Genomic DNA, 27,785 nt, shown 5'->3' with positions numbered 1-27,785 from the left:
TGCACAACCAATGTAGGAGGCTGGCCTGGCTTGTAGTGGGTACCAAGGGGTACTTACACCTTGCACCAGGTCCAGGTATCCCTTATTAGTGTAGAGGGGTGTCTAGCAGCTTAGGCTGATAGAAAAGGTAGCTTAGCGGAGCAGCTTAGGCTGAACTAGGAGACGAATGAAGCTCCTACAGTACCACTACTGTCATATGCACAATATCACAAGAAAACACAATACACAGTTATACTAAAAATAAAGGTACTTTATTTTTATGACAATATGCCAAAGTATCTCAGTGAGTACCCTCAGTATGAGGATAGCAAATATACACAAGATATATGTACACAATACCAAAATATGCAGTAATAGCAATAGAAAACAGTGTAAACAATGTATAGTCACAATAGAATGCAATGGGGCACATAGGGATAGGGGCAACACAAACCATATACTCTAGAAGTGGAATGCGAACCACGAATGGACCCCATACCTATGTGACCTTGTAGAGGGTCGCTGGGACTGTAAGAAAACAGGGAGGGTTAGAAAAATAGCCCACCCCAAGACCCTGAAAAGTGGGTGCAAAGTGCACCTAAGTTCCCCAAAGGGCACAGAAGTCGTGATAGGGGAATTCTGCAAAGAAGACCAACACCAGCAATGCAACAACAATGGATTTCCTGACGAGAGTACCTGTGGAACAAGGGGACCAAGTCCAAAAGTCACGATCAAGTCGGGAGTGGGCAGATGCCCAGGAAATGCCAGCTGTGGGTGCAAAGAAGCTGCCACTGGATGGTAGAAGCTGTGGATTCTGCAAGAACGACAAGGGCTAGAAACTTCCCCTTTGGAGAATGGATGTCCCATGTCGTGAAGAGTTGTGCAGAGGTGTTTCTGTGCAGGAAGACCGCAAACAAGCCTTGCTAGCTGCAAGGGTTGCGGTTAGGGTTTTTGGATGCTGCTGTGGCCCAGGAGGGACCAGGATGTTGCCAATAGCGTGAGGGGACAGAGGAGGTGCCCAGCAAGACAAAAAGCTCTCTCAGAAGCAAGCAGCACCCGCAGAAGTGCCTGAACAGGCACTACGAAGTGGAGTGAACCGGAGCTCACCCGAAGTCACAAAGGAGGGTCCCACGACGCCGGAGGACAACTCAGGAGGTCGTGCACTGCAGGTTAGAGTGCCGGGGACCCAGGCTTGGCTATGCACAAAGGAAATCCTGGAAGAGTGCACAGGAGCCGGAGCAGCTGCAAAACACGTGGTTCCCAGCAATGCAGTCTAGCGTGGGGAGGCAAGGACTTACCTCCACCAAACTTGGACTGAAGAGTCACTGGACTGTGGGAGTCACTTGGACAGAGTTGCTGAGTTCAAGGGACCTCGCTCGTCGTGCTGAGAGGAGACCCAGAGGACCAGTGATGCAGTTCTTTGGTGCCTGCGGTTGCAGGGGGAAGATTCCGTCGACCCACGGGAGATTTCTTCGGAGCTTCTAGTGCAGAGAGGAGGCAGACTACCCCCACAGCATGCACCACCAGGAAAACAGTCGAGAAGGCGGCAGGATCAGCGTTACAAGGTCGCAGTAGTCGTCTTTGCTACTTTGTTGCAGTTTTGCAGGCTTCCAGTGCGGTCAGCAGTCGATTCATTGGCAGAAGGTGAAGAGAGAGATGCAGAGGAACTCTGATGAGCTCTTGCATTCGTTATCTAAGGAATTCCCCAAAGCAGAGACCCTAAATAGCCAGAAAAGGAGGTTTGGCTACCTAGGAGAGAGGATAGGCTAGCAACACCTGAAGGAGCCTATCAGAAGGAGTCTCTGACGTCACCTACTGGCACTGGCCACTGAGAGCAGTCCAGTGTGCCAGCAGCACCTCTGTTTCCAAGATGGCAGAGGTCTGGAGCACACTGGAGGAGCTCTGGGCACCTCCCAGGGGAGGTGCAGGTCAGGGGAGTGGTCACTCCCCTTTCTTTTGTCCAGTTTCGCACCAGAGCAGGGCTGAGGGATCCCTGAACCGGTGCAGACTGGCTTATGCAGAGATGGGCACCATCTGTGCCCATCAAAGCATTTCCAGAGGCTGGGGGAGGCTACTCCTCCCCAGCCCTGACACCTTTTTCCAAAGGGAGAGGGTGTAACACCCTCTCTCTGAGGAAGTCCTTTGTTCTGCCTTCCTCGGCCAAGCCTGGCTGGACCCCAGGAGGGCAGAAACCTGTCTGAGGGGTTGGCAGCAGCAGCAGCTGCAGTGAAACCCTGGGAAAGGCAGTTTGGCAGTACCCGGGTCTGAGCTAGAGACTCGGGGGATCATGGAATTGTCTCCCCAATGCCAGAATGGCATTGGGGTGACAATTCCATGATCTTAGACATGTTACATGGCCATGTTTGGAGTTACCATTGTGACGCTATACATATGTCGTGACATATGTATAGTGCACGCGTGTAATGGTGTCCCCGCACTCACAAAGTCCGGGGAATTTGCCCTGAACAATGTGGGGGCACCTTGGCTAGTGCCAGGGTGCCCACACACTAAATAACTTAGCACCCAACCTTTACCAGGTAAAGGTTAGACATATAGGTGACTTATAAGTTACTTAAGTGCAGTGGTAAATGACTGTGAAATAACGTGTACGTTATTTCACTCAGGCTGCACTGGCAGGCCTGTGTAAGAATTGTCAGATCTCCCTATGGGTGGCACAAGAAATGCTGCAGCCCATAGGGGTCTCCTGGAACCCCAATACCCTGGGTACCTCAGTACCATATACTAGGGAATTATAAAGTGTTCCAGTATGTCAATGTAAATTGGTGAGATTGGTCACTAGCCTGTTAGTGACAATTTGGAAAGAAATGAGAGAGCATAACCACTGAGGTTCTGGATAGCAGAGCCTCAGTGAGACAGTTAGTCATAACACAGGTAACACATACAGGGCACACTTATGAGCACTGGGGCCCTGACTGGCAGGGTCCCAGTGACACATACAACTAAAACAACATATATACAGTGAAATATGGGGGTAACATGCCAGGCAAGATGGTACTTTCCTACAGCTCCTCCTCGGAAAACCTGGGGTGTCTTTGGCGTGCCATGGGGTGGTGTAGGTGATGTGTGGGGTGGTGTATGTGTTGATGAGTGTGGTGATGTGTAGTGGTGTGCGTTGTTTTGTGCGTGGAATGTTGTATGGGTGATGGTGTTGTGTGCCTCTGTGTGGTGGGGTTCTCTATTGCTGAGCTCTCTGTCTGTCGCCTTCATCTCTGATTTTTGGTCGTAGGGGTTTGTGGGTGATGTGGGTGTGTGTTTTATATTGTGTTGGGTGTGTGGGAGTGGTGTGTGTATGTGTATCAGGTGTGTGTATTTCGAATTGTCCAATGTGGCAGTGTTTTGGAGATGTGTGTGTATTTTGAGCTCGGCGGTGTGTACCGCCAATGGAATACCGCGTTTGAAAGACCGCCGCGTGGATTCGTGGGTCATGATAGCATGGGCGTGTTTCTGTTGGCGTGACGGTGGAGGTTTTGTTTTCGCCAGTTTAACACTGATCTTTGGTGTGGAGATGTGGGTCATAATAGCTGTGACGGAATTCCGCGGCCGCAGCGGTGTATTGGCGGTGTTCTGCACGGTGGTAAGCGGCTTTTACCGCCAATGTTGTAATGACCCCCATAGTGATTTACTAAAGGGGTGTGTTAGTGAGGGGAAAGAAAGGGCGCTCAGGGAAAATCTGGCCCCCAATATACCTGAAAGGTGCCTACACAAGGGACTACACCCAACCCTTAAGGGTTTACGTGGCAAACCAAAGCTAATGAAACATATGCGTGAGGCACTCAGTACATGTGTATATATGAGGTACAATAATTTCTCCGAAATATGTGCAATTATCATACGAAAGGATTAACAATCAAAGTCAGAACATTCTTAATATTTGATCCAGTCCACGTGATTTATTGAGAATAGTCTTGAAGAACTTGAGTCCCAACAGTCCAAACACCCAAAACTCTAAGCCAACACGTGTTTCATCATGGGAAAATGACCCAAACGACTTCTTCAGGGCTGGAAATTATAAGTAAATAACTTGAATTAGGAAACCAAATTGCTCAAATAACAGACTGGGTGTTAAAACCCCAAATAACCCAATGACAGCCAAGAATATGGATACAGATAGAGAATAAAAAAGAAAAGAAAAAGAAAGTGTTAAAACCAAGAGACACACCTGAACGCCTGGCAAGTGAAATACATTTTTTTATAACCAAAAGCTACTTTTATTACACAATACCTTAACAAAGTCTACACCCACCAAACGAGTTGTTATACTGCAAAATACGTCATCCCTCATCTGGGGCCATTAAATTTAAAAAGTACCTAGGCCCATATTTATACTTTTGTAGCGCCGCATTTGCGCCGTTTTTTGACGGAAAAATGGCGCAAACTTGCAAAATACAATTGTATTTTGTAGGTTTGCGCCGTTTTTGCGTCAAAAAACGGCGCAAATGCGGCGCTAAAAAAGTTTAAATATGGGCTCTAATACCTGGACCAGGACAAAGTCCAAAGTTCAAGCTGACCACGATGGACATGGGCCGGCTACAGGGACCCAGGTGGGCCTTCTGAACCAAAGATCCTTAAATATTGGTTGCAGAGCATTGCTTCTGTTCCGAACCGTGCAGTAGAGGGAATGCATTGATTTTCTCCAAGCAACAGCAGTCATTCATCGGTTCTGAGATGCGGCAGAGTTAGGGTGCTAGTTCCTGCTACGTCAATGTTGAGGACCCAAATGTTGAGGTTTGTGATGCGAAGACCGGTGTCGAGGATGTGTTATGCAGTCAAGGCAATGCATCAGTGCCAATGAGTTCAGAGGCTGTGATGTGGAGATTTGCATCATTGTTGAGGCTGCCATTGACAGCGATGTGAGGACCTTGTGCCGGTAAACGCCTTACAGTTGTGGTTCCGAAGGCGATGCGCAGGTTCTGTTCCATGCAAAAGTGGCAATGCATCATCTCTGCTCCTGCAGCAGAGGATGCACCAGTTCCACTGGAGCAAACACCTTAGGCCCATTTGCAGGTGTCCAGGGCTGTGGTGGCACCATTTGGCATGGCAAACTCACAGATGGCAGAGTCCAGGTGCAGAGCAGCGTGGTCAGGAGTCTTTTATGTCCCTGAGACTTCAGATCAGGCCAGCCAGCTAGCTCTTGGAGTCACTCTGGGTCAAGTGATGCAGTCCAGCAAAGTGGCAGTCCTTCTTCCTGGCAGAGTATTCACAGGTCTAAAAGTGTACTGAGTTAGTGGTGTCAGAGGTCCGGTACCTATACCCAGTTGCGCCTTTGAAGAAGAGAAGACTTCAAAGACAGGCCTTTGAAGTGCACAGAGGTCCTGCCCTCCCTGCCCTGGCTCCAGACTGATTAAAGGGGGTTATGCCATCCTTTGTGTGGGGACAGGAAACAGCCTATTCAGGTCTGAGGCTGGGTCCAGCTCCTCACTCCCATCCCCCCAGGATTGTCTATCAAGTCACACCTAAGCTCCCATTGTGTGTGGCTGTCTAGGGGGAATACACAAAGCACAGCTGTCACCCACCACAGAAAAGTGATTAGAGATAGGCAGCCGGTACCAAATGGCTAAAGTAAAAAAATGACAACTTTATAAAAGTTCAAAAAGAACATCTGATAGGCGGAACAAATCAAACATTTATCCCCAGTCACAGATCTAGGCCTAAATCCATCAGTTTCTTTTGCTCATCATGCCATTCCAGTTTGGATCTAGCCATATGGGAACAGTCCAGCCCAAACTGCCAGGCCAGGTTCTCCCTGGACGAGAAACAAGCATCTAGAGACTGGTTTCAGGGTATCACCCCTCATCAGCCACACTAGCTTGAATCTAGTGCCATAGTGAGCAAGGGGCCCACATCTGGGCATACCCTTCTCACTTAGGGCGACAGATGCAAAATGAACAGATGATAGATGTATTACGAAACAAATCAAACATTCACCCCGGTCACAGATCTGCGTTTAATCCATCAGTTTTTTTTTTTGCTCGCCATGCCATTCCAGTTTGGACCCTCCCATATGCAAATCAGTCTTGACCCTGCTCCCCATGGAAACAATCCAGCTCGAACTGCCAAGCCAGGTCCTCCACTGGATTAGAAACAAGCATCCTTAGAGTGTCACTAGGCAATTGAAAAATATACTGTTAATTGGGTAGGGGCGAACTTGCCCTACAATTGTATTGTGGTAGTGGGGGTATTTGATTGTTTGGGTAACTTTAGAACTATTTTTATATTTTATTATGAGTTCTTTTAGAATTATTTTTTATAATTTGAGGTTTTATTTGTTGTGTATTAGTATATACTATGAAATGGATTGTGTGTGTAATTTGTATGTATATTGATCTTTTATGGCTTTATTGCCGAACAAAGTTTATGATGATGATGAGTTACTGGCATCACTGCTTACACTTATCCATTTGTTCATCTACTTAAAGGTGACTCTTGATATCTTCTGATGCCACAGATGATGCCAAATTGGAGAGCACCAGCTACTGCTAAGCAGCAGCCGTACAGCAGGGCACATATCAGGACATGCATTATGATGAAGCATAGCTCTGATGTACAAACCTGACAAGGTGTGTGTAGAAGTAATTTGTTGCATGCTGCTTACTGTTGCATTAACATGGTTAGTACCAATGCCTGAGGAGGCGGAGGAGGAGGCAGAGACAACAGATGATGATGGTAAATAGAAATGAAACATATTACTTCAACATGATGCTGATGCCACTGTCGTCATACACAACATTATTTTTTAAAGTCTTTTTCCCAGATCACCACTCCTTCTCTATAGTTCTCTCGGCATGCTTTGTCTCAGTCCCGCGCTTTCTAAACATTAGCTGTGTTACTCTTATGTGCAACCCATAAAACGAAAGAAACCTTGTTTTGCATTTGATCATTTTATTAAGAGAGGAAAGCGGGGAAGACATTAATTATAGTCAACACCAATTGCAGTTCTTGTTCTGAGGTTTGCAGCTGATGGATATGTTGACACAGAGTCACCAGGTTTGCTATATTTTTAGACCATATAATTAATAGTGATTTATAGACCCCGTCTCCTCCAGCATTTAACTGTGTACATAGGACACTGGTACGGTCATCAGTTTCTAGATTTCTGTGTCAAGCATTAAACGCCCTGTAGTGCTGAATAAAGTCTAACCCAAGTATCTAAGATAGGTTGCACTATAACCATGGAGGTAAATTTAAGCCTTCAGTATGGTACTCACACAGTGTCAGTATACCAGCCTTCAAGTATGGTACCCACACAGTGTCAGTATACCAGCCTTTAGTATGGTACCCATACAGTATCAGTATATCAGCCTTCAGTATGGGACCCATACAGTATCAGTATATCAGCGTTCAGTATGGTACTCACACAGTGTCAGTATACCATCCTTCAGTATAGTACTCATACAGTGTCAGTATACCAGCCTTCAGTGTGGTACTTACTGTGTCAGTATACCAGCCTTCAGTGTGGTAATCACACAGTGTTAGTATACCACCCTTCAATATGGTACTCACACAGTGTCAATATACCAGCCTTCAGTATGATATTCACACAGTGTCAGTATACCAGCCTTCAAGTATGGTACTCACACAGTGTCAGTGTACCGGACTTCAGTGTGGTACCCATACAGTGTCAGTATACCAGCCTTCACTATGGTACTCACACAGTGTGAGTATACCAGAATGGTACTCACACAGTGTCAGTATACCATCCTTCAGTATAGTACTCATACAGTGTCAGTATACCAGCCTTCAGTGTGGTACTTACTGTGTCAGTATACCAGCCTTCAGTGTGGTAATCACACAGTGTTAGTATACCACCCTTCAGTATGGTACTCACACAGCGTCAGTATACTAGCCTTCAGTATGGTACTCACACAGTGTCAGTATACCAGCCTTCACTATGGTACTCACACAGTGTCAGTATACCAGCCTTCAGTATGGTACCCCTACAGTGTCAATATACCAGCCTTCAGTATGGTACTCAAACACTTTCAGTATACCAGCCTTCAGTATAATACTCACACAGTGTCAGTATACTAGCCTTCAAAAATGGTACTCATACAGTGTCAGTATACCAGCCTTCAGTATGGTACACATACAGTGTCAGTATACCAGCCTTCAGTATGGTACTCACACAGTGTCAGTATACTAGCCTTCAGTATGGTACCCATACAATACAGTGTCAGTATACCAGCCTTCAATTATGGTACTCATACAGTGTCAGTGTACCAGCCTTCAAGTATGGTACTCATAAAGTGTCAGTATAACAGACTTCAGTATGGTACTCACACAGTGTCAGTATACCAGCCTTCAGTATGGTACTTATACCGTGTCAGTATACCAGCCTTCACTATGGTACTCACAAAGTGTCAGTATATCAGCCTTCACTATGGTACTCACACAGGATCAGTATACCAGCCTTCAAGTATGGTACAGTGTCAGTGTACCAGACTTCAGTGTGGTACCCATACAGTCTCAGTATACCAGCCTTCACTATGGTACTCACACAGTGTGAGTATACCAGAATGGTACTCACACAGTGTCAGTATGCCTGCCTTCAGTATGGTACTCACACAGTGTCAGTATACCAGCCTTCACTATGGTACTCACACAGTGTCAGTATACCAGCCTTCACTATGGTACTCACACAGTGTCAGTATACCAGCCTTCAGTATAGTACTCACACAGTGTCAGTATACCAGCCTTCAGTATGGTACTCATACAGTGTCAGTATACCAGCCTTCAGTATGGTACTCATACAGTGTCAGCATACCAGCCTTCAGTATGGTACCCATAAAATACAGTGTCAGTATACCAGCCTTCAGTATGGTACTCACAGTGTCAATATACCAGCATTCAAGTATGGTACTCATATAGTGTCAGTATACCAGCCTTCAGTGTGGTACTCATACAGTGTCAGTATACCAGCCTTCAAGTATGGTACTCACACAGTGTCAGTATACCACCCTTCAGTATGGTACTCACACAGTGCCAGTATACCAGCCTTCAGTATGGTACTCACACAGTGTCAGTATACCAGCCTTCAGTATGGTACAGTGTCAGTATACCAGCCTTCAAGTATGGTACGCATACAGTGTCAGTATACCAACCTTCAATAATGTACTTACACAGTGTCAGTATACCAGCCTTCAGTATGGTACAGTGTCAGTATACCAGCCTTCAGTTTGGTACTCACACAGTGCCAGTATACCTGCCTTCAATACGGTACCCACACAGTGTCAGTATACCAGCCTTCAGTATGGTACATACACAGTGTCAGTATATGAGCCTTCAATTATGGTACTCACACAGTGTCAGTATACCAGCCTTCAGTATGGTACCCATTCAATACAGTGTCAGTATACCAGCCTTCAAGTATGGTATTCATACAGTGTCAGTACACCAGACTTCAAGTTTGGGACTCATAAAGTGTCAGTATACCAGCCTTCACTTTGGTACTCATAAAGTGTCAGTATACCAGCCTTCAAGTATGGGACTCATAAAGTGTCAGTCTACCAGCCTTCACTATAGTACTCATACAGTGTCAGTATACCAGCCTTCAGTAGGGTACTCACACAGTGTCAGTATACTAGCCTTCAGTATGGTACTCATACAGTGTCAGTATACCAGCCTTCACTATGGTACTCACACATTGTCAGTATACCAGCCTTCAGTATGGTACCCAAACAGTGTCAGTATATCAGCCTTCAGTATGGTACTCACACATTGTCAGTATACCAGCCTTCAGTATGGTACCCATACAGTGTCAGTATATCAGCCTTCAGTATGGTACTCACAACACTGTCAGTATACCAGCCTTCAGTATAGTACTCATACAGTGTCAGTATACCAGCCTTCAGTGTGGTACTTACTGTGTCAGTATACTAGCCTTCAGTGTGGTAATCACACAGTGTTAGTATACCACCCTTCAATATGGTACTCACACAGTGTCAGTATACCAGCCTTCGGTATGATATTCACACAGTGTCAGTATATCAGCCTTCAGTATGGTACTCACACAGTGTCAGTATACCAGCCTTCAAGTATGGTACTCATACAGTGTCAGTATACCAGCCTTCAAGTATGGGACTCATAAAGTGTCAGTATACCAGCCTTCACTTTGGTACTCATACAGTGTCAGTATACCAGCCTTCAGTATGGTACTCAAACAGTGTCAGTATACCAGCCTTCAGTATGGTACTCATACAGTGTCAGTATACCAGCCTTCACTATGGTACTCACACAGTGTCAGTATACCACCCTTCAGTATGGTACCCATACAGTGTCAGTATATCAACCTTCAGTATGGTACTCACACAGTGTCAGTATACCAGCCTTCAGTATAGTACTCATACAGTGTCAGTATACCAGCCTTCAGTGTGGTACTTACTGTGTCAGTATACCAGCCTTCAGTGTGGTAATCACACAGTGTTAGCATACCACCCTTCAATATGGTACTCACACAGTGTCAGTATATCAGCCTTCAGTATGATATTCACACAGTGTCAGTATACCAGCCTTCACGTATGGTACTCATACAGTGTCAATATATCACCCTTCAAGTATGGTACTCATACAGTGTCAGTATAGCAGCCTTCAGTATGGTACCCATACAATGTCAGTATACCAGCATTCAAGTATGGTACTCATATAGTGTCAGTATACCAGCCTTCAGTGTGGTACTCATACAGTGTCAGTATACCAGCCTTCAAGTATGGTACTCACACAGTGTCAGTATACCACCCTTCAGTATGGTACTCACACAGTGCCAGTATACCAGCCTTCAGTATGGTACTCACACAGTGTCAGTATACCAGCCTTCAGTATGGTACAGTGTCAGTATACCAGCCTTCCAGTATGGTACGCATACAGTGTCAGTATACCAACCTTCAATAATGTACTTACACAGTGTCAGTATACCAGCCTTCAGTATGGTACAGTGTCAGTATACCAGCCTTCAAGTATGGTACGCATACAGTGTCAGTATACCAACCTTCAATAATGTACTTACACAGTGTCAGTATACCAGCCTTCAGTATGGTACAGTGTCAGTATACCAGCCTTCAGTATGGTACTCACACAGTGTCAGTATATGAGCCTTCAAGTATGGAACTCATAAAGTGTCAGTATACCAGCCTTCAAGTATGGGACTCATAAAGTGTCAGAATACCAGCCTTCACTATAGTACTCATACAGTGTCAGTATACCAGCCTTCAAGTATGGTACTCATACAGTGTCAGTATACCAGACTTCAAGTTTGGGACTCATAAAGTGTCAGTATACCAGCCTTCACTTTGGTACTCATAAAGTGTCAGTATACCAGCCTTCAAGTATGGGACTCATGAAGTGTCAGTATACCAGCCTTCACTATAGTACTCATACAGTGTCAGTATACCAGCCTTCAGTAGGGTACTCACACAGTGTCAGTATACTAGCCTTCAGTATGGTACTCATACAGTGTCAGTATACCAGCCTTCACTATGGTACTCACACATTGTCAGTATACCAGCCTTCAGTATGGTACCCATACAGTGTCAGTATATCAGCCTTCAGTATGGTACTCACACATTGTCAGTATACCAGCCTTCAGTATGGTACCCATACAGTGTCAGTATATCAGCCTTCAGTATGGTACTCACAACACTGTCAGTATACCAGCCTTCAGTATAGTACTCATACAGTGTCAGTATACCAGCCTTCAGTGTGGTAATTACTGTGTCAGTATACTAGCCTTCAGTGTGGTAATCACACAGTGTTAGTATACCACCCTTCAATATGGTACTCACACAGTGTCAGTATACCAGCCTTCGGTATGATATTCACACAGTGTCAGTATATCAGCCTTCAGTATGGTACTCACACAGTGTCAGTATACCAGCCTTCAAGTATGGTACTCATACAGTGTCAGTATATCAGCCTTCAAGTATGGGACTCATAAAGTGTCAGTATACCAGCCTTCACTATAGTACTCATACAGTGTCAGTATACCAGCCTTCAGTATGGTACTCAGTGTCAGTATACCAGCCTTCAGTATGGTACTCAAACAGTGTCAGTATACCAGCCTTCAGTATGGTACTCACACAGTGTCAGTATACCAGCCTTCAGTATGGTACTCAAACAGTGTCAGTATACCAGCCTTTAAATATGGTACTCATTCAGTGTCAGTATACCAGCCTCCACTATGGTACTCACACAATGTCAGTATACCAGCCTTCAAGTATGGTACTCATACAATACAGTGTCAGTATACCTGCCTTCAGGATGGTACTCGCATAGTGTCAGTATACCAGCTGTCACTGTGTCAGTATACCTGCCTTTAGGATGGTACTTGCATAGTGTCAGTATACCAGCTGTCACTGTGGTACTCCCAGAGTGTCATTATACCAGTATGGTACTCACACAGTGTCAGTATGCCAACCTTCAGTATGGTACTCACACAGTGTCAGTATACCAGCCTTCAGTATAGTACTCAGTACTCATACAGTGTCAGTATACCAGCCTTCAGTATAGTACTCAGTACTCACCCAGTGTCAGTATACCAGCCTTCAAGTATGGTACTCACACATTGTCAGTATATCAGCCTTCAGTATGGTACTCACACAGTCAGTATACCAGCCTTCAGTATGGTACTCATACAGTGCAGTATACCAGCCTTCAGTATGGTACTTATACAGTGCAGTATACCAGCCTTCAGTATGGTACTCATACAGTGCAGTATACCAGCCTTTAGTATGGTGTTCATACAGTGCCAGTATACCAGCCTTCAGTATGGTGTTCATACAGTGTCAGTATACCTACGTTACAGATAACCAGAAGAGGGTGCATTTGTTGGTAATGAACATTACACGCTGACACTGCTGGGTGAGCACAAGCGTCGCACACTTCAAAGTTACCAACTGCACTTTGGGTTTCTTCCTTTAAACTATGTGTGTTATATTTTATAAACATGTATATGCATGGCTGTGCAAGGCAGTGCAGGAAGTGATCATAGAAGTATGCATACAAACACATACTTTGCGTTTGGCGTAAGATGCAGAGTACAAAGATGTCTCTGGTTGGATTGCCATAGTGTTTTATTTCTCCCTACTTTAACATGAGTAGTCATGGTCATGGTTTAGGTCAGTGTTTCCCAACCTTTTGACTTCTGTGGACCCCCACTTTATCATTACTGGATCCCGGGGACCCCCACTGAATCATTATTAGAATCTGGGGACCCCCCACTGAGTCGTTACTGAAAGGTGGGGACCTAATCTGTTAACATTATTTACTTTTCTAAGAGTTGCGGACCCCATGAGGCAGCTTCGTGGACCCCCAGGGGTCCCGGACCCCAGGTTGGGAACCACTGGTTTAGGTGATGGCGGCGGTATTTTGATCTCTGTCCGTACAGCATTGGTCATTACAGATCATGGCACCTCTCCTTCTGGGAGCACCAAGAATGGACAACTGCGTGGATGGAGGAAATCGAAGGGGATAAATTGTGAACAGCTGAAGGAGAATAGCCAATCAAAGGAGACTTAGATGGGATCCATTCCTCCAGGAAACAAGTCATGAAGGCAGTGTTCCTCAGTAAAAGGAAAACATTAGACAGTGTATAAGACCAAGGCTTACCTAAGGACCTCACTACAAGTTTTATGTATATTCATACATAACCCTAGGCATATAGTGGTACACACATACGCATGCACACACACAGGCCCACACACTATAACACAAGCAGTAAAGTCTTGCTGTTGCTGAGCTGTCAGTAGAGGCATGGATAGTCAACTGAGTAGTCGCGCACTAAAAACTGTAAACTGAGGCTCGAATATAATGTACAGGCCCATGCAAACACAGCTGTATACAGAGGAGCTCACAAAAGCATGCAACCCCGGGCCGCCGCCTGACACCTCTTTAATTTCACTGTGTCACCTCTTCCCTTCATGGCTGTCATCTTAGGTAAGGGAAGTTAGCATTGTAGTGATGGCAAATTATGTGTCGACCCACCCAACCCCATTCAAACAAGTAGGTCACAGGCCCACACACTTGAAAGTCAAGAACACAAATGACACATATGATCTTTTAGATAATATTCAGTGCTTGAATTTATGTCTTTTTAATTACTATATCTAATTTTAATTAAATTTGTTTGTTTTGACAAAAGTTGTTTAAACAAATTTGGTTGTTTTGGTCAAAGTTGTTGCTGCCATTATTACGTTTTTCTGCACTGGTAACTGCTAAACTTTAAGTTCCTTACAATGTTGTTTTGTGGTTTTAAGAGGTGCCCCTGTGCCAGAAAGCTGCAGCCCTGGTCCAGCACCTGCCACAATTCATAGTGCCACCAGATCCCTTCCCGGCTCCCATTTTAGGTGAAGGAGTTAGCATTGTGGTGCTGGGCGGGTCATGTGTTGAGTCACACACACCCTATTTAAACCAACATTTGGTGTGTCGGAGCAGCAAGCGCACTGAAGGCACAAAGAAGAAAATAAAAGAGTGAAGGGGTGGATTGCTTGAATTAATCTCAGCTGCGGATAATTGATCTGCTCTGCTCCTAATCCAGTTCATTGTTTTTTTGCCCAACATGCCTCCTTATTCAGGAACCAGCTTTCTACAAATCGGTATTTGTCAAGCTGCAATAGAAACAGTCAAACCCAAACTGCCAGGCCCTCTCTGAACATATACTCAAGCCATCCCAGACTCGTTTTGGACTATTTAGGCCTCAGTAGTAGGATGCAGCTTCAGCAGTATGGTGCACTGAGCCCTGGACTCACATCTGGGTTACCCATCTCAAAGAAGACAGCACTGAGGCAAACAATAAGCTGATGGGTTAACTGCTTGAATTAAATCCAGCCACTAGTAATTGTTGTGGGCAGCAATCTATTCCATCACTATTTGGCCCTGCCACCTCAGAAAGGAAGCAGATATATACAAATCAATATTGGTCCTGCTCCGATAGGAGATGTGCCAAACCTCCCAAACACAAGCAACCCCAAACCAGTTTTGGCCTATTTTAGACTAATCAGTATGCTGCCGCTTGGCCTTTAGCACAGTCAGCACAAGACTGATGTATGGGAACACCCCTTGCACTTAGGGTGCCACACCAAGGAAAACAAAAAAGGAACAGGTGGGTCAGCCACCTGTAATTATTGTGAGCCATAATCCAGTCCATTTTTCTCACCATGCCACTTTAGAAAGGAGCTAGATTTATGCAAATCCGTGCTGGCCTTGCTGCAATAGAAACAATCCATCCCGAACTACCAGGTCGGGTTGTCTCTGACAGGGGACACAAGAAGCCAACATGTCAATGAAAACCCAGAGGGGCTGAGGCCATAAACACACCTTGGCTTGTTTAACCAGCCAAAATGTTGATCCAACTCATCAGTCCATTTTGTGTTGTTGTATTCGCCCGCAGATCTCAGTTCTTCAACAATCCTAGCACCCAAAGTAGGTGTGGAAATTGTAAGTACACTCACTTCATTAAAAATGTAAAAGCTTGGAAAATGAATACCCCCATGTTGGAAACTGGCCCTTTCTGAAGGGACACCCCAACCTTTTTGCCTCCCTCCCTCCTCTTTCTGACTTCGTTTTGTTAGCCTTAGGACTCTCAGCCTCTTACCACTGCTGACCAGTGCTAAAGTGCACGTGCCTCTCCCTAAAATATGGCTTGATTAATACATACCTAATTGGCATATTAAATTTACTTGTAAGTCCAACGTAAAGTGGAATACCATATTCATAAAACATGTGAATTAAATGGTGTTAGTGGGCCTGCAGCACTGCTTGTGCCACCCACACAAGTAGCCCTTTAAACATGTCTCCGGCCTGCCCCTGCAGAGCCTGTGTGAGCAGTTTTACAGCCACTTTGACTTAGCATTTAAAACCCCTTGCCAAGCCTTAAACTCCCCTTTTATTACATATGACTCATCCCTAGGGTAGGCCCTAGGAAGCCCAAAGGGCATGGTGTTATGTAGCTAAAAGGTGGGACATGCACTTTTAAGAGTTGCATGTCCTAATAGTGAAAAATAACCAAATTTGTTTTTCACTACTGAGATGCCTACTCCGTTCATAGGTTAACATTGGGAATGTCTTAATACACTCTTAAGCTGTAATTCCTAATTAGAAAGTAGTGGCTGTGTCATGCTTCATATCTTTGAAATGGTAACAATACATCCTCTTTACTGGTAAAGTGCGATTTAACATTACTATTTTAGAAATGCCACTTTTAGAAAGTGGACATTTCTCTGCTTTTACAGCTCTGTGTGACTGCAGCCTGTCTCCAGTACACGTCTCGGGGTGGGTGACAGTTACACTTAGGGCCTCATTACAACATTGGCGGGCGGCAAGCGCTGCCCGCCAAGTTGTAACCGCCGTGCGGCCGCCAATGCAGCCACACTCCAGCGGTGCCCATTATGACATCCACACTAGGCCGCCCGCCGGCCCAGCGGAGATGTGGGCCACAACATGGGATCCGGCTCCAAATGGAGCCAGCGGTGTTGCGGCCGTGCGCCGGGTGAAGTTGCACCCGTCGTGCTTTTCACTGTCTGCATAGTAGACAGTGAAAAGCCGCATGGGGCCCCCAGGGGCCCTGTGACTCCCCGTACCGCCAGCCTTTTAAATGGCTGGCGGTAGGGGGACTCTTAATCCCCTGGGCAGCGCTGCTAGTTGTAATGACCCTGGAAGCACCGCCAGCCTGTTGGCGGTGCTTCTGTAATTTCAGCCCTGGCGGTCTTGTACCGCCAGGGTTGAAACGACCCCCTTAGTGTATTCCCTCTAGACAGCCACAAACCCAAGAAGGTCAAGTGTGTCTGAGTGCTTATCTGCAGTCTGATGGCTCTTCCTGGGCAGGAAGGCCGGGGGGATGACGTTTACACCTGATTAGGCAGTGCCTGTCCCCACACAAAGGGCTGATTACCCACCTACTGATAGTCTAGAGTCAGGGCTGAGGAAGAAAGGATACTGGTGAACTCCAAACAGACATCTTTGAAGTCACCACTACTTCATAGGCACTTTTGGGTATGAGTATTGGGTCTCTAACCCCACCAAATTGGTCACTTCTATACCTACAACTGGACTCTGTCAGAAGAACTGCTGTGCTGCACCAAGGTCTGTTGCTTTGCTGGACTGCTGACGTGGAAGGACTGCTTTTCTGCTGTGCTGTCCTGCTGCCTGCTGCTCTCTAACCTTGCTGAGGGAGAGGTGGACTCTGCCCTTCACCCTAAAGTGATCTCCAAGGGCTTGCTGGCTTGCCTCCTGTTGCTTAAGACTCATGGATATCAAAGTTACTGCTCCTGTGCCTGGTTCACTTGAAATGGACCCAGATACTTGCTCGAGCGAGAATCAAAGTATCGCCTACTGCAAGAGGTAGAAACGATGCATCAATGCTGTCGCTGGAGTAGAGCTGGCGCATCACATTCAGAACTAGCGATTTGGACTTACGTCGTCAGCACATCAGAACCACCACATTGCCGCCATTGCTGAAGGAAGATCAGCACATCCCTTCACTGCATGGAGGAACCTGGTGCATCGGCTTCGGAACCAATGCAACAATATTGCATCAGAACCACTGCATCACCACCATTCCTGAAGAAATATTGACACATCTCTTTATTGCATGAAGAAACCCCATGCAGCATCTTTGGGACTGACGTCTCACAGTACCGGTGCTTCACCTTTGGAATCAATCCATTCGCAGCACTGTGTGAGGAAAATCACGGCACCTTGTGACTGTGAACAGGACTAAGGTACTTTCCTCAGTGGACCCTGTATGGGTTCTGTAGTCAGCTTGCACTCCATTGCAGGCGGCCTGCACTCTTGACTTTGTTCTGGTCCAGTGTGACCTTAAGTAAACCCCTAAAGCGCTACTTGCTTCTAAGTGCTAGAACTCTTTTATTCTTCTAAAAGTCATATCTCGACTTGAATGTATTGGATTTTTGTGGTTTTGGTCTGTTCAAAATCTCAAAATCTATTTTTCTTGACATGTGTGGAGTATTTTCGTTGTGTTTTCAATGTGTTACTGTGTGTCAGTGTTGCACAAATACTGTACACATTGCCTCTTTAGATAAGCCTAAGTACTCTGTGCCAACTGTTAAGTTATCAGAGGGTAAGCATAGGTTATCTTTTAGTGTGTATCTGACTTACCCTGTCTAGGTGACGGTCCCTACTCCAACTGGGTTTATTCCCCTGCCAACTAGAGACCCTATTTCTAACACTCCTCTGCCCATATTGGACTATCCTAATCATTCCAATAAATTCACCTGGGCCTTATTAAAGTATGCTCCCGGCCAAAACATGCCATGAAAAGTTTGGATATTTGTGAATGCTGGAAAGTGTCACTTCTTTCATTATCAGATTTATCAAGATGGTCTCTGCGTTTGCTACAGATAATAAATTCATAATATCCTGTTTTATTTGGGGTTATGAATATGCACTCAGAAAAAGTGACCAATGTAACTGTTTCTAAGTTAATTAATTACCACCTAAGCTATGGTTTGAGTCAACAAGTTTAACATCATACACACAATTCGGGCCACACTTTAGATGATGTGGCACCCACTTTTTGTATTCATTTAGAACTATCCCTCTTGCATGGTCTAACCACTTTCTTATTATATTCAGTGCCCTGATCATTGACAAACATTACACCCTTCCTAAGTGACAAGTCATCTACTGACCATAGAAATGGATTAGTCCTGATACATTAATACATGCATTCATATTTTCCTCTGCCCTGGGCAATCCAGAAACTGGTAATGCAGAGTTCAAACACAAGGCTATATTAATAGCAGATCAGTCACTCCTGAGATTAGTGGGATCATCAAAGACAAACACAAGATTTTGCCTTGGTTCACTATAAACATACACATCTTAGAAGTAGAGCCTTCTCTTGATCTTAAACATTTGTATAAAAACAAACTACATATAGGCAGATATATATATACGCAGGCTGTCCTAGGGGAATGCAAAACATATTACTTGGAATGCATTTCTACAGCCGGTGATAGGGAGAAAGACATTTCTAAAGGCATCTCAGAACTTTTAGGTGTCGTTAGTCTCTCCTCTTGAGTTTTTCAATCCCAAACGCTCTATGACAAGTTTGCCATTTATTTTATTGACAAAGTTTTCCAGATTGAAGCCTTGTTTGCAGGAAAAACCTTGGTTGTTATGAAGAAGGGCCAACAAAACCTTGGTTGTTATAAAGAAGGGCAAACCCAGAGTTTCTCCGTTACACAAAATAGCTACTTTTCAACATGGCTCAAAACCCAATGTAAACACTAAAGTTATGTCAATCTTCAGAACTATCACCATCTGCAGCATTGTTAAGGTCTTAGAGAGTGTAGTAGTTACACAGCTCTAGCATATGCTCTATAATGCCATTTGGATTTTCGCCCCAGCTAAAATAGATTTTGATGACCTCCACATGGCAGTTGAGGTAGATAGCATAAGTGCTCTTATACTGCTTGATCTGTCTGCAGCATTCCACACTGTGAATCACAATATCTTAATCTCCAGGTTCTCCATTTGCGAGGTGAATCGAACAGTTTTGGCAGGTTGTCATTCCCACTTCATAATCCCCTCCCCACACTGTTTAAAACATTTAGGTCCTCATTGCAACCTTGGTGGATGGCAGAGACCGCCAACCAAGGTTGAACCGCCGGGCGGCCGCCAATGCAGCCACACTCCCACGGGGTCTATTATGAGATAGATTTCCTGGTAGATGAACCTGGTTTCCGCCCGCCGGCCCAGCTGGGATCTCAGCCGCAACACTGGAACCGGCTGCAAATGGAGCCGGCGGTGTTGCGGCTGTGCGACGGGTGCAGTTGCACCCATCGTGCTTTTCACTGTCTGCATAGCAGACAGTGAAAAGCTCTATGGGGCCGTGGCAGGGGGCCCCACGACTGCACATGCAAGTGGCATGGGCAGTGCAGGGGCCCCCAGGGGCCCCACGACTCCCCTTTCAGCCAGCCTTTTCATGGCGGTTCTTACTGCCATGAAAAGGCTGGCGGGAAGGGGACTCGTAATTCCCTGGGCTGCCCTGGGGGATTTAAAACGCCGGGACCAATGTGGCAGGAAACCGCTGGTCCCGGCGGTGCGACCGCGGCGCTTTCGCCGCGGTCATAATTCCCCTGGAAGCACCGCCAGCCTGTTTGCGGTGCTTCCTCCAAAACAGCCCTGGCGTCAAAGACTGCCAGTGTTGTAATGACCCCCTTAGTCCCTTAGGGTTCAACTCATTCACCTTATCATTTTAACATATGTGTTCACCCTATGCAGAACAAATCAGAATCTTTGGTTGCCAAGCTTGCACAGCAGTGATAATGCTCAACTAATTTTTCATCTAAAGGGGGCCCCAACTAGCTTAGAAAATTTGAAAGATTGTTTGTGAAATATAAAAGGCTGAATGGGCACAACATGTCTGAAGATGAACATGCATAAAACCGAAGTATTGTTAGTTGGAGGGTATCCCTCAATATCATCTTTGGCCCATTTCCACCTGGTCATCCCACCTAGCTTATTCAGTGTACCAAAAGCCTAGGAGTCAGCGATGAAACAAAATTTTAAATGGAAACCCAAGTGCCTGCAGTGATTTATTTTTCTACTTTCCTTCTGTGAAAACTAAGACCTAATCTTTCCCTTTAGTTATCTCTTCTGCCACGCTGGTGCTCAGACAAGCTGCCTAGTGCAACACACAACCTTTGCACCATGGTGCAAAGGTGTGCTGTGATGTCTAGCATAAGTTTTGTACTGAATTATAATTTTCCAGTAAATAATTCCGTGCCTAGACACTTTTTTAACATTCTATACATAGAATATGGACTGTAAAGTGCATCACACAGGCAATGTGTGAAATGTTTGGAGAAATAAAACATATCTCCAATTTTGCACCTTCGAAGAGGTGTTTATAGGCTTTGTGTCAGAAACTATGGCTGCTTGCGCTGTAATGACCAAGTACCACCTAGGTAATCCCCCTTGTTGTAATGTGGTGCAAAGATACACAAAGTGCGATTTGCACCAAAAAACAGCACCTTTCGAGCGCAAAATATGTTTTGTGCTGGAAAGTGAATCCCTTTCCCAGACTTTTCATGACTCACACCGGCTTGGCAAGGAGTCACACTCATAGTTATGTCTCAGTAGAGGACTTTATTGTTGTTGCAGCTTAATGTTAATGTAAAAAGCAGGGTTTTGAGTACTGGTGCCACCATGCTGAGTGAGACGCAGACGAACAGGCCAGATTGAACGTGGCTGCTTGTCCCGGAGTGCCAAGCCTTATGCAGATGTCTGAGCAAGAGCACACAGACACCGACTCAGTACCAGGGCCATTAAACTAGCGCTGCCTGTGGCGTGTAATGGCGCCCACACTAGGCTCTGCAGCTCCTCAGTGAGTGCCAGTGTGCCTCTGTGCTGGGAGGACGTGGCCTGCTCGTATTATTCCACTCATCAGTCTTTTATTTCAGTGGCTTCCACTGCGCAGCGTCAGAACATGATATTTAAATAAGTCATGACTTCTGCTCACCATGGCCCATATTTATACTTTTTTAGTGCCGCATTTGCGTCATTTTTTGACGCAAAAGCAGCGCAAACTAACAAAATACAGGGGTAGATTTATACTCTACTTGTGCCGGATTTGCATCTTTTTTTTAACGAAAATTAGGCGCAAACCTAACACCATATTTATGCTTTGACGCCCGCCCCAGCGAACGTCAAAATTCCGCTGTGTGCATTCTTTTCTGAATGCGTGAAACCGCCTCACGTTAATGACATGCAAGGTAGGCGTTCCCGTCCAAAAAATGACTTAAACGCCCATGCGCCATATTTATCCAACCATGCAAAAATCCCGCACGGCTGGGAGGCGGAGTCGGAAAATGGCTTACTGCCCGATTTGCATCAAAAATTAACACCTGGGTTAGGGCAGGCATTAAAATGGGGAAAACACACCAGTACATAAGGAAAACACACAGAAGCAACATCAGGGCTCAAAAAGGAAGACATGGGGGTGCTATTTATCCAGCATGCATGAAGACGTAGAGCACAGGACCTCAGCAGCAGCTTCCACCACACCAAGAGGGACCCCAAAGGCAATGCAGAAGGCAGGAGAGGATATTCAGGGCCTCAGGGAACATGACATCATTCAGAGGTACAGACTAAACTGGCACGCCATACAGCAGCTGCTGCGCAACATTGAGCCACAGTTGGCAGCCAGCTTGCAGACACCGCACATCATTCCACCAGAGACCATGCTGCTAGCTGTCCTCCACATGTTGGCAAGTGGCTCTTTTCAAACAACTGGTGTCCTGGTTACCAGGATCTCACAGCCCTCATTCTCTGCCTTCCTACACAAGGTACTGGATGCCATCATCTCCCTCACACCCCGCCACATCAGCTTCCCCAACACACAGCAGAAGCAGCAGGAGACCAAACAGGGGTTCGACCAAATCAAAGGCTTCCCACATGTGCTGGGTGCCATTGACTGCACACATGTACGGATAGTGACACCTGCTGCAACCAAGCATCTATACCACAACAGGAAGCACACACACTCCATCAATGTGCAGGCCATTGTGGATCACCAGGGATTGATCACCAACATCGTGGCAAAGTATCCTGGGAGTGTACATGATTCCTTCATCTTCCGCCACTGCACCATCAATCAGCACTTCCAGGATGGACGATATGGAAATGGCCTACTTGTTGGTAAGTACAGAAATCCAGTTATATACACACTGCACAGCAACCCTGTAAGATGCACAACACATACATCACTACATTGACATGGGGCCAGGAAGACACTGAGGTTGTGACACTGCTATTCATGTTTGATATCCTGACCCAATGGGATACACACCTATGGACTAATGACAGATGCAAATAACAACATATGCCACTCCACAGCCACGAGGGACCAATTTAAAACCACACAGTGACAATGACATGGCCTCAACTGGCAGTACAACATGGAGGATGAATCTTTCAATATCACATCAATAACACTCAATCACACACCCTTCCAAGCAATTCGTACTGTATAAGGGTTGTGTAATATGTTTCGCTGCAGGTCAAACACCATGAGACACATAGCATGATGATGATGACTCTAATGAAGATGGTATGGAATCATTGAGGCAGTACCAACATCTTACATCACTCCTGGTCTGACATTGCCCGCTACCAATAAGCAAGTGGACTGTGCTAAGAACACATATTGATGTGACATTATTGCAAAGTGTACATTGCTACACATACGGATTGAGACAATTACACATATACACAACAGATGTACAGGCATATGGACCTTCTGACAACTAAACCTTCACCCCCACAACCAAGTTAGCCAGCTTATCTGGAGCAGGTTCAGTAGTGTAGGTACACATTTGCACGAGTCAACTCAGTGAGGGCACAAAAATAGGTTTGCATAGAACTTGTCACACATGGGTTATTTTTGCATTGTCAATTATCAACACTTCAATGCTGCCAACTTATGGAGATGTGTTGTACATTGTCACCTAGCCAAATCAAAGGTCCTCACTGTTGTTCTTCACATGCTATTACATATGTTGAATTGGATGGGATCTTCAGGCCACATAGTGCAACCGTGTTACCACCACTGTAGAATCGATTCTGTGTGTGGAAGTATCATGTCACCCCCAGTGAAGGCACATGGACACTTCTTTCATGTGACATGATGCATGGGAGTGCACAATGTACTGCAAGTGTACAAAAATACCGCTGATATCCGGTCAATCAGCCAAACACCAGTTTAGATAAACAACCCAATGCTGATAGTACATTCTAGAAGACTAGGATTTCACACAATAACACAAACACAGATGAGTCACAGACAACACAAGATAACAACTGCCATACAAAGTGATAATCATGGTGCAAGCTACATCAAAATATTTTCACTCTTTTTCTCTTTCAGCTGATCAGGGGTATGGGATCCAGCCACGGATCATGACCCCATTTGCCAACCCAAGCACAGCATCAGAGCGTGTCTATTATGAGGCACATCGGAGGAGAGGACTTTTGGCATCCTAAAGTCACGATTCAGGTGCCTCGACATCACCGGAGGCAGACTCTTATATTCACCTGAAATGGTTTGCAAGATCATTTTGACCTGTGCCATCCTGCACAACATATGTGTAAGGAGGAACATTCTCCTCTATGAACCAGAGCCACTAATGCCTGAAGAGGAGGAAGAGGAGGATGTTGTCCATCAACATGAGGGGGACCATACAAACACTGCGGCAGGATTGCTTCGGAGACAACACATTGTACAAAACTTCTTTTAACTCTAGTCACCATCACCACTGTCTTACCGTATGTCATTAAACACCTCACTTCATCACTAAATCATGGTCTGGTAATTATTTACGCATCACATGATCCCTAGGAATCACAATCAGAGTTTAGCCTCATGGAGCATTGCAGATATACAGATTAGGATACTGAAAAAGCCACTTCAAATGTGATGGGTATGAATGTACACCCCACTTCACACACAGTGTAAAGGACATATATCCCCTCCATTTCACATTTGAAGGGCAATATCACAGTAGCACAGCTATGGCACACATCCATGTTGGCAACATGGTTCATTGCAGCATATGGCACACCACTAAGACACCATCAGTCATAAGTTAAAAAACTGTTTCATACATGAGGCAGTGGATGCGCTATTGCATTGGTAACAGGAATGTATGACCAGACCCTTGACAGCAGTAAGTGTGACATCAGCTATCTGCAAGGTCAGCATGTGTGACAAGACGTTTATGTAGGCTGCAAATGGAAAGCACGAGTGCCCCAGGTATGACAAGCATTGCTCACAAGACATGCCCTGCGCATGCCATCCCAGGTTATAAGTCCTGCCACAGGCATGTTTTCAGTCTCTCCCCACCCTTCTCTAGGGGGCCCTGTAAATGGACTATTTGTACCCTGATAATCCTTCATCTACACACACCCAGACTCACATTCTGACTCCAGTGTGCTTCCCTCATTAGTATGGCATGCCATAGTCCTAGTTCATCTGTTTGCATGGACTTCAGGTCCGATAATGCACTGCCTGGTAGTCTGTAGGATCTGTAATCATCTGTCCATTGCTTACCATGTGACAGGACTTGTGAGAGACTGAAGCTGCACACACATGTGAGCACTTCCATGCAGACCAGCCTTTTGAACCTGCACTGCCATTGCTGCTGCCTGGAACGGCTTAGAAGCTGCCATTTTATGTATATCCTTGTTGTGCATTGCCGTATAAATCACTTGTGTAACACAGGCCTTGGGTTATTGTGTAACGTTACAGCCCACAGCACAAATACAGTTTTTTATTTTCCACAGTGTTGTTCCAGCTTTTCCCAGTCAAAGTCTGCTCACTGTGCATTTGCCTTGTCCATGTTAGTTCCTGACAGAGCCTGCATCCTGTTAGCCTGATTGGTTCCCGTCTTTGTGTTACCATAGAGGTTCCCTGTGGCTTTCCAGGCCCTCACTTTCCTCCTGGGGTATTGTGTCTGGTACGTCTACGATGAATCCTCAAATAGATTGTATAGTGTAATCAGTTTACTTATCGTATCATGGTCTGGGACATGTATTCAAATAGCCTAATCCCGGCTCCATCCCTTGTCTGGGTTTCATGTATGCATGAGTGACAAACAGTGACAGTGTACCATGGCTGTATGCATGGATTGGGTATGGTGCCTCCAGCACAACAAACGTTTGCTAATGTGCATGAAAGGACAAAACATGTTTGTGCTCTGAAGGTCCACACATAGATTCACATTGGCTGCAGCCCAGTGATAGTGCTTGCGTGGTGACTAGCTGTGAGATTAATCAGCACAGAGGCACTGATGTTCCCTGTTGCAGTGGGAATTTTAGAGGCCACCCTGTGTACAAATGTTGTGATGAAACCTGCTGGTTTCTAATAACTGATCCATTACGTTTGTGAGCACACCAAGGTTGCCCTGTTGTCAGCCTCATAAAACTTCTGTAGTGCCATATCTGGACTATCCCCGTGTGTGTTGTCAATTCCTCTTTGGCTTTCGGTCAATTCTGCTTTGATGGATACTCTGTTAATGCAGGGAATGGCTCCACAGACTCATGACTAGACCTGCACGTACCTGTGACAACATGGAGGCCAATAATGACACAGGGTATACATGGCCACACAGTTGAACTGGACACCTTTGTGCAATTAACCACTGGAAATATGTAAACACATGCAGCTTGGTCTGCTGGTCCTCCACTGCCACAGGAGAAACATAGGTCATATATAGGACTCAAACTGTGGAGTGACATTACATTTTTGGATTGGTTTTGGGACTCTGTGTCACAAACACTGTACCTACATAGCATTTTAAAATGCCTGACTCATGGGTAGTATACAAAAAAGTGACCAGGAAGTGATATCTAACATTCCAGTACATGTGATGGCTTACTCTTGTAACATTGCCATTATCAACCGTCCTCTATCTATCCTGTGCATAGTTTGTCATTGCCGATGTTTTGTCCCAAAAGGCAGGGAAGTTCACACAGCATTAGATGCTACGTGTATGACAAACACATATCCTGACTAATTTCCACACTGAACAGCATCTTATGGTTATCCACATTTACAACACATGCATACAAGTATATTAATGAAAGCACATCTTGTGACGTTCACACAGAGGCCCACCAACAATTGAAAAAGCCAATTCACAGACATAAACACACAGGCCATGAGTGAATGTATTAAGTTGCGTAGCCTTGCTATCCTCTATTGACGCACCACCTGCTCAAACTAGGTAATATCAATTTTTATTCAAAATGTTTGGGTAGCTGTTGCGTCAGTTAAGAGTGCTCATCTGTTACAACAACATGAGTATTATGGTCCGCAGTAGTGTGGTCTGCCACATGTGCCCAAACACTGAGACACACAATGCAGGTGCAGACAGCCTATCTCTGTACGGTTACAGCTTTCATGTATGTTAAAAATGAGAGAAATGACATAAACACAGTTAAAGACAGATATTTTGACACAGATGCGTCAAAAAAGACACATATGCGTCACAATTTGCTGCATATGCGTTGAAAAATGACGCTCGCAGCCATTACTCATCCATTGGGCCCGAGCGGTAATTCCTACACTGTACCCCATGAAATTGGTTACAAATGAAAAATATATGGAACTATGAATGCAGGGGAATTCTGAAGCATTTGCGTCAAAAAACTTTGGCGCACAACCCGTAAGCGTCATAACATTTTCATGCATCATAATAAAAACACACCACATTTGAGACAGGAAGTGATGTAATAGGATATCCTGTTTACAGAAATGGTTCAGTGGGTGTACTTTCACTTTCACTTTGCAGTCTGCGATTTTTCTAGACTGTGTGGCTGTGCTGAGAGTTTTGTCTGTCCAAATTGTGCTTTTGTCTCCTGTGTGCCATCCTATTTGTCATCTGTTATTTTACTAATTGTATCAGTTGTTCATTGTAAGAGTGTTTTTGTCATATTTGGTGTCTAATTTTGTCTCTGTACTGTTGGGAGTGTGTAGTGGGTATTGTTAGTTTGGGGATTGTTGGGCTGTTTGTGGGTTACTTAACTTTAAATTTCCTCCCTCCTTTCCCTGTATTTTCCTCTGTACTCTTTTCTATAACTATTATTTCGGTCATGTTGGGTAGGCCACGTCTGGGGAGAATGGGTGAGGAGGAGCTGGGGGCTTTCATTTGGCAAGTGTGCCACTTCCTCCCCCTGATGAATGAGGCTGGTGACAGGGTGATACAGGGGTATCACACGGAAGCGAGGAGGCTCAGGTGGTCCAAGGTGCTGTACCATCTGAGGAGAATTTTCAA

Source organism: Pleurodeles waltl, chromosome 7, assembly GCF_031143425.1.
Source record: "Pleurodeles waltl isolate 20211129_DDA chromosome 7, aPleWal1.hap1.20221129, whole genome shotgun sequence".
Classification (NCBI taxonomy): domain Eukaryota; kingdom Metazoa; phylum Chordata; class Amphibia; order Caudata; family Salamandridae; genus Pleurodeles; species Pleurodeles waltl.
This window is presented reverse-complemented; position numbering follows the sequence as displayed.